The sequence below is a fragment of the Saimiri boliviensis genome, chromosome 6, assembly GCF_048565385.1.
Source record: "Saimiri boliviensis isolate mSaiBol1 chromosome 6, mSaiBol1.pri, whole genome shotgun sequence".
Taxonomy (NCBI): Eukaryota; Metazoa; Chordata; class Mammalia; order Primates; family Cebidae; genus Saimiri; species Saimiri boliviensis.
In genome coordinates this window covers 125,770,173-125,778,657 of record NC_133454.1, presented here as the reverse complement: position 1 = coordinate 125,778,657, position 8,485 = coordinate 125,770,173, and positions in this window count along the sequence as shown.

Here is an 8,485-nt window from a genome sequence, read left to right as displayed (position 1 = left end):
AGTAGCTGGGAGTACAGGCACCTGCCACCCTGCCTAGCTAATTTTTGTGTTTTTAGTGGAGATGGGGGCTTCACCATGTTGACCAGGCTAGTCACGAACTCCTGACCTCAGGTAATCCTCCTGCCTTGGCCTCCCAAAGTGCTGGGATTACAGGCATGAGCCACTGCGCTCAGCCACTTGTGTCTTAATACCAGCAGGATAAAAAATGGCAGACAACTTTTACGTGGCAGTTTCTCTCACTAATAGGGAAGTAATAAAGTGTAAATTTCATTTTCTGCCCCTACGTGTTCTACTGAAGGGCTTGCCCACAGAGCACCTTCCTGGGCTATTTTTCTGGTTCCTAAGAGGGTAACTTACCCTCAGAGTTCCCATATTGGTGATTACAGGTAGCGGCCACTAGCGCCCCCTGCCCGCTGTTCATTCATTTATTCATTTTTTTTTTTTTTTTTTTGAGAAGGAGTTTCTCTCTTGTTACCCAGGCTGGAGTGCAGTGGCTCGATCTCTGCTCACCGCAACCTCCGCCTCCTGGGTTCAGGCAATTCTCCTGCCTCAGCCTCCTGAGTAGCTGAGACTACAGGCATGCGCCACCATGCCCAGCTAATTTTTTTTTTTTGTATTTTTAGTAGAGATGGGGTTTCACCATGTTGACCAGGATGGTCTCGATCTCTTGACCTCGTGATCCACCCGCCTCGGCCTCCCAAAGTGCTGGGATTACAGGCTTGAGCCACTGCGCCCAGCCCATTTATTCAATATTAATTGAGAGCCTGCTATGCATCAGAGACTCCTCTAGGGATCGAGGATATCAAAGTAACTAGATAGGAGAACAGCAAGACTACTTATGATAAGACCACTTAGGGCACTATCCAGGCAAGGGGAGAGAGTGACCTGACTTTAGGCAGAGGCAGAGTTGGAATAGGAGAAGACAGCAACACTGAGGGGTGACCGGCAGGAAGATTTGAACAGGACCCAGTCACTGGCTGAATTGAAGGAGAAGAAAGGTCCTTTCCTGGGTAATTCCATGCACGGAGATGGAGACACAGGTGAAAAAGGTGCTTTGGAGAGATAGATGATGTCAGCTTGGGCAATGTTGAGTTCGAGGTGTTGGGAAGTTATCCAAGTGAACTGCTTGGCAAGGCGTCTGGCTACCTGAATCTGGGGCTCAAAACCGAGGTCCATATTCAAAATCAGATTTGACTTTCCATTATACCCCACTGCTGGGAGAGGCCCAGAAACCACCAGCACCACCCACCACCTTAAGCATGACAAGTCCTAGCACTCCCACACATGGCTTCCCAGTTTGGCTTTGGAAAGAGACAGAGGGAACTCCAACTACTGACTTCATATGTGTCCACATTGTTTGAGTTTCTAAATAATTATGTTTTTATTTCAGTTACTTATGGAGGTTTGAACTTGATCTTTTTTTTTTTTTTTTTTTTTTTTTTTAATTAGGCTGGGCAAGATGGCTCATGCCTATAATCCTGGCACTTTGGGAGGCCGAGGCAGGAGAATCATTTGAGCCCAGGAATTTGAGACTAGTCTGGGTGACATAGTGAGACCTCGTCTCTAAAAAAAAAAAAAAAAATTGAAAAACATAGTGGTGCATACCTGTAGTCACAGCTACTCAGGAGGCTGAGGAGAGAGGATCCCTTGGGCCCAGGAGGTTAAGGCTGTAGTGAACTGTGATCACACCACTGAACTCCAGCCTGGGTGACAGAGTGAGATCCTGTCATACAAAAAAATTTTTTTAATTAATTTAATTAAAGACAGGGATTTCAGTATGTTGCGCAGACTGGTCTGGAAATCCTGGCCTCAAGCAATCCTCTGGCCTTGGCCTCCCCAAATGCTGGGATTATAAACCATGAGCCATATGCCCAGCCTGAACTGGATCTTTATTAAAGTAGTTTCTATACTTTTTTACAGTCTTTTTTTTGTTTTTGAGATGGAGGCTTCTTCTGTCACTCAGGCTGGAGTGCAGTGGCGCGATCTCGGCCACTGCAGCCTCTGCCTCCCGGGTTCCAGCAATTCTCCTGCCTCAGCCTCCCAGGTAGCTGGGATTACAGGCACAAGCCACAACACCAGACTAATTTTTGTATTGTTAATAGAGACCAGGTTTCACCATGTTGGTCAGGTTGGTCTCAAACTCCTGACCTCATTTGATCCACCCATCTCGGCCTCCCAAAGTGCTGGGATTACAGGCGTGAACCACTATGCCTGGCCCACTTTTGCAGTCTTTTATAGCACAATGTTATTGTCTTTTATAATGTATTGTGAGTTTTTGTTTTGAGACAGGGTCTCACTCTTTCACCCAGGCTGGAATGTAGTGGCACAATCACATCTCACTGCAGGCTCAACCTCCCAAACTCAGGTGATCCTCCCACCTCAGCCTCCCCAGTAGCTGGGACTACAGGTGAGTACTACCACGCCCAGCTAATTTTTGTATTTTTTGGACAGATTGGGGTTCTGCCATGTTGGTCAGGCTGGTCTCGAACTCCTGACCTCAGGTGATCCGCCCACCTTGGCCTCTCAAAGTGCTGGGATTATAGGCATGAGCCACCACACCTGTATTGTGCTTTTATAACACATAGTTTTAAACTATTCTACTAAAAAAAGAATTTGTATTTTGGTCAGTTTTATTTCGTATGCTTTTTAAAAAGAGAAGAATGACTAGCCTTAAAAAAATTAATTAATTAATTAATTAATTAATTAAAAAGAGAAGAAAAATACATCTACTTTTTGGACTACGAACATGGGTTACTGAGAACTAGCCAATTTTGGTCTCAGCTGATATTCTGGACAGAAATGCCTCCTTGGAGCAGATGTGGCACAGCTACTCTTTTTTTTTTTTTTTTTTGAGATGGAGTTTCGCTCTTGTTACCCAGGCTGGAGTGCAATGGCGCGATCTTGGCTCACTGCAACCTCCGCCTCCTGCCTCAGCCTCCTGAGTAGCTGAGATTACAGGCACACGCCACCATGCCCAGCTAATTTTTTGTATTTTTAGTAGAGACGGGGTTTCACCATGATGACCAGGATGGTCTCAATCTCTTAACCTCGTGATCCACCCGCCTCGGCCTCCCAAAGTGCTGGGATTACAAGCTTGAGCCACCGCGCCCGGCCTCACAGCTACTCTTGATGCGCAGTCATCAGTTGCATCATATGCAGCTAATGTGTCTTTATTGGTCTCTGTTGAATCTGACTTCCAGGAGCTTTGGCCTTTCGCCAGCAGGGGCAGCAGCACACCTTCCCCATTCTCACTCAGGGCGTGTCCAACTTTTGGCTGGATGCCCGATCCTCCTTGCCCATAGATAACATCCCAGGCCATCTCAGCAGTGACTTTGTATTCACAGGCTCTGAAGAACAGAAGGCAGCAGATGTGACGTAAGAGGGAAGATGAAATTCACAATGAATGCACCTGGGCCTGCCACCTTGGGGAAGCTCTAGGGATCTAGTGGTCTAGGGCTTGGATCCAAGGAGGAAACACAGAATGTCATGGTTTCCTGGACAGGGGAGGTGGCCAATGTTTCCCTGGGTGTTCTAAGTTCTCAGTCCCACTAGGCAAAGATCAGGAAAGCTCCACTGCAAGTGTGGCCAAGCAATGAAAACTTTGGCTGGTCTGGGCTGTGTGGTCCACTTGGCCCTCAGGACCCAGCTAACCCCAGGATGGTGGATGTGTTGGTAGGAGATTGGGAATCATTCACTTAACACAAATTGACTAGACATCCATTATGTGTGCCAGGCACCACGCTGGCTGCTGGTGAAGTGTGTGTGTCGTAAGAGGGAGTGTCCACTTGTAATTTATAATAATGCAAATTATGATGATAGAAATATTTATTGAGCACTTCCTATGCTTGAGACCTTGATTTAAGCACAGTCACATAGTATTTTTTAAAAAAATATTTATTGGCCAGGCTCTGTGGCTCATGCCTATAATCCTAGCATTTTGGGAGGCTGAGGCTGGTGGATCACCTGAGGTCAGGAGTTTGAGAGCAGCCTGGCCAACATGGTGAAACCCCATCTCTACTAAAAATACAAAAATTAGCCAGGTGGCAAATGCCTGTAGTCCCAGCTATTTGGAAGGCTGAGGTAGGAGAATCGCTTAAACCCAGGAAGCAAAGGTTGCAGTGACCCGAGATCATGCCACTGCACTGCAGCCCAGAAGACAGAGCAAGACTCCATCTCAAAAACAAAAAATAAAAAAAAAAATAAATAAATAGAAGAGAGCCTTAGATAAGGCCATCTATAAAATTAGATGGGAAATAAATAAATATTTAAAAGAATGCATTTATTTATAGACCAGGCGCTGTGGCTGACTTTTGTTCTCCCAGCACTCTGAGAGGCCAAGGCAGGTGGATCACTTGAGGTCAGGAGTTCAAGACCAGCCTGGCCAACATGGTGAAACCCCTTCTCTACTAAAGTACAAAAAATTGCTGGGCATCATGGCATGTGCCTGTAATCCCAGCTACTTGGGAGTCTGAGGCATGAGAATCTCTTGAACTTGGGAGGTGGAGGTTGCAGTGAGCCAAGATTTCACTATTGTGTTCCAGCCTCTGTGACAGAGCGAGACTCTGCCCTCCCCCCCCAAAAAAAAGTTATTTGGCTGGGCACAATGGCTCACACCTGTAATCCCAGCACTTTGGGAGGTCAAGGTGGGAGGATTGCTTAGGATGAGGAGTTTGAGACTGGCCTGGGCAACATAGGGAGACCGCATCTCTACAAAATATAAAAATATGTAGCCGGCCGAGCGCGGTGGCTCAAGCCTGTAATCCCAGCACTTTGGGAGGCCGAGGCGGGTGGATCACGAGGTTAAGAGATCGAGACCATCCTGGTCAACATGGTGAAACCCCGTCTCTATTAAAAATACAAAAAATTAGCTGGGCATGGTGGCGCGTGCCTGTAATCCCAGCTACTCAGGAGGCTGAGGCAGGAGAATTGCTTGAACCCAGGAGGCGGAGGTTGCGGTGAGCCGAGATCGCGCCATTGCACTCCAGCCTGGGTAACAAGAGCGAAACTCCATCTCAAAAAAAAAAAAAAAAAAAAATGTAGCCGAGCATGGTGGTATACACCTGTAGTCCCAGCTACTCAAGAGGCTAAGGCAGGAGGATTTTGTAAGCCCAGGAATTTGAGATGAGCTTAGGCAGCATTGCAATACCTGGTATCTAAATTTTTTTTAAAAGGGTGTGTGTATATATATATATATATATACACACATACATATATGTATACATATATGTATATATATACATTTTTATATAGTTTTGAATATATAAAATATATGGGCTGGGTGTGGTGGCTCACCCCCATAATCCCAGCACTTTGGGAGGCTGAGGTGGGTGGATCACCTGAGGTCAGGAGTTTAAGATAAGACCGGCCAACATGGTGAAACCCCATCTCTACTAAAAATACAAAAATTAACTGGGCATGGTGGTGCACACCTGTAATCCCAGCTACTCAGGAGGCTGAGGAAGGAGAATCGCTTGAACCTGGGAGGTGGAGGTTGCAGTAAGCTGAGATCATGCCATTGTACTCCAGCCTGCATGACAGGAGCAAGACTCCATCTCAAAATATATGTGTGTGTGCGTGTGTGTGTGTGTGTGTGTGTGTGTGTGTGTGTATACACATGTATATACATACATATATGTAGCTTTTCTTTTTTCTCTGAGACGGAGTTTCTGTCACCCAGTGTGGAGTGCAATGACAAGATCTCAGCTCACTGCAACTTCCACCTCCCAGGTTCAATGGATTCTCCTGCCTCAACCTCTCAAGTAGCTGGGATTGCAGGTGCCTGCCACCATGCCCAGCTAATTTTTTGTATTTTTTAGCAGAGATGGGGTTTCACTATGTTGGTCGGGCTGGTTTTGAACTCTTGACTTCAGATGATCTGCCCACCTCATCCTCCCAATGTCCTGGGATTACAGGCATGAGCCACTGTGCCTGGCCTTTTATTTATTTATTTATTTTGAGAGGGAGTCTTGCTCTGCTGCCCAAGCTGGAGTGCAGTGGTGCCATGGCTCACCACAACCTCCATCTCCTGGGTTCAAGTCATTTTCCTGCCTCAGCCTTTTCAGTAGCTAGGATTACAGGAGCCTGACACCACACCTGGCCAATTTTTGTATTTTTAGTAGAGACTGGGTTTCACCGTGTTGGTCAGCCTGGTCCTGACCTCAAGTGATCTCCCTGCCTCAGCCTCCCAAACTGCTGGGATTACAGGCATGAGCCACCACACCCTGCCTGAAGTAAGTAGGTTCTATTGTCATCTCTCCTTTTGCAAATGAGAAGACAGAAGCAGAGAGAGTGTTAGTGACTTGCCCAGGGCTGCTTTGGCTGCAGTGGAAAGTCGGAATTCCATCCAACTCTAGGGTCTGCACTTGTGACTATTTGCCTCCCATGGCCTTAATTCTAACAGAAGAAACAGATAAAGAAACACATGCAAAATAAATGAAAACAATTGTAACTTATGGTGAGTGGCCAAAAGGAAATGAAAAGGGAGCTGAGGTAAAGAATAACAGCAGGGCCGGGCGCGGTGGCTCACGCCTGTAATCCCAGCATTTTGGGAGGCCGAGGCGGGTGGATCACGAGGTCAAGAGATCGAGACCATCCTGGTCAACAAGGTGAAACCCCGTCTCTACTAAAAATACAAAAAATTAGCTGGGCATGGTGGCGCGTGCCTGTAATCCCAGCTACTCAGGAGGCTGAGGCAGGAGAATTGCCTGAACCCAGGAGGCAGAGGTTGCGGTGAGCCGAGATTGCGCCATTGCACTCCAGCCTGGGTAACAAGAGCGAAACTCCGTCTCAAAAAAAAAAAAAAAAAAAAAAAGAATAACAGCAGAGTCAATGGGAGAAAACTTTAGACAGAAACCAGTGGGGACGTGATTTTATTTACATGAGGTCTCTGGTCTCTGCATAGGTTAGAGGGGTGAGTGGGCGTGGAAGGACTGTTGGAGTCATGGGGCATTTGGAGCAAGGCAGTGGCTTGGGGTGGAGAGGAGGTGGAGTGTTTTGTGTTGTGGGTAGAATCCTGGGTGGTCAATATCACGTGGGGTGGTGATGAAATGCTACAACTTCTAGATCTTCTTCAAATAATCCAGTTGGAGCCCAGAGAAGTGGGGCTGAGTATGGATGGAGCCCAGAGTGGCTGTGTGTTTCATGATCACCACAGTACTGGGAGCTGAGTAGAAGGGGTCTCACTGCACCAATCTTTCTGCTTTTGTGATGTTTGAAATTTTATTTTATTTTTTACAAAAATTAGCCAGGTATGGCCAGGCACAGTGACTCACACCTATAATCCAAGCACTTTGGGAGGCCAAGATGCGTGGATCACCTGAGGTCAGGAGTTCGAGACCAGCCTGATCAATATGGAGAAACCCTGTCTCTACTAAAAATACAGAATTAGCCAGGTGCCTGCCTGTAATCCCAGCTACTTGGGAGGCTGAGGCAGGAGAATCACTCAAACCTGGGAGGCCGAGGTTGCAGTGAGCCAAGATCATGCCACTGCACTCCAGCCTGGGTTACAAAGCAAGACTCAGTCTCAAAAACAACAAGAACAATAACAACAAGAGGTTTTCCATGCAGGTGGCTGGCTTAGGCAACTGGCTAAATGGTAGCACTATTTCCTGAGAGGAAGATAAAGAGCAGTTGGGGGTGGGGGTGCGGTGGAAATGAGGGGTTTTGTTCCTGCCATCGTGTGTAGCCCATGTAAGGCTTCAGTCAGAGAGCAGAAGCAGAGACCACTGGGGTTTGGGAGCCAGGCTTTGCCGCTTCCTCAGACAGGAATTCTCCTCTTGAGAATGGTTTATAATGGAACACTTGATGTTGGATGTTGGCTCCAAGAGAGTCTGAACATGTGACCATCCTGTCTCCCATCCAGAGATCGTGAGCTAAGAGCTTCATGATCACTGGGGCTTCTGGGTCCCTCCTCTTCCTGGCTGTGCAGGCCCAGTGTCCTCCCTCGTGAGGTGCAGGTGGGTTTAAAGCCTTGTGACAGCGATCTACTGCATGTAACAAATCACTCCAAAATGTAGTGAATTTAAAAAAATATTTATTTCCCCTCATTCTATAGGACAGCAGTTTGGGCAGGGATCAGCTTGGTAGTTCATCTGCTCGTCTCATCTTGGGGCTCTGGTCTCATCTTCCTGAGGCTCCTGTCACCTGTGGTTCAACTGGGGCTCCAGTGTCTAAGATGGCTTCAGTCATCCCATACCTGGAGCTGATGCTGGCTTTTGGCTGGGGCCTCAGGTCTCCATGCAGCCTCAAATCTGTCAGGAGGCTTGGCTGGGCATCTTCACAGATAGTGGTCTCAGGTTTGCAAGAGGGCAAAGGTGAAAGCTGCAAGATCCTTGAGGCCTAGCCTCACAGTGGGCCAACATCTCTTCCCTCTTATCCTATTGGCCACGGCACAGAAGTCCAGCCCAGATTGAAATGGGAAACAGATTCCACCTTTTTCTTTTCTTTTTTTTTTTTTCTTTTGAGACTGAGTCTTGTTCTGTTGCCC